Source organism: Penaeus monodon, chromosome 29 (assembly GCF_015228065.2).
Source record: "Penaeus monodon isolate SGIC_2016 chromosome 29, NSTDA_Pmon_1, whole genome shotgun sequence".
Lineage (NCBI taxonomy): Eukaryota > Metazoa > Arthropoda > Malacostraca > Decapoda > Penaeidae > Penaeus > Penaeus monodon.
The window spans coordinates 22,103,255-22,103,659 of record NC_051414.1 but is presented as its reverse complement, the minus strand read 5'-3'; positions in this window follow the sequence as shown (position 1 = coordinate 22,103,659).

The window sequence follows — 405 nt, the reverse complement described above, 5'->3', positions numbered from 1 at the left end:
AAGTGTGTAGGTGAGTTTTACGTTCTAACTTCACGCACGCAGGTGTGTACATCCACCTTTTCTATTTTCATATTGCTCATCTAAGAAACGACCGCGAATTATCAATACTTACCCTATATGGCTCACACATTGTCTCTTGATGCACCCTTTTTCAACTTAGATCAGTGCCCTCTTGTAGGTCTGGTATATTTACATTATACATAGGAATGAGTGCAAGTATCTGGTTGAAGTACTTGTTTTGTTAACCAATTCGTGAGAAGCGATAGGGAAGGCTGTGTAGGACCGCTGTAGAAGCCCGGATAAACCCCCTCCCAAAATATACCCGAGTATAGTTTGGGCAATAATAGGCCAGTCCAAACTATACCCCCTAGCCCGAAATACACACCAGTTACAAATTGTAGCAAA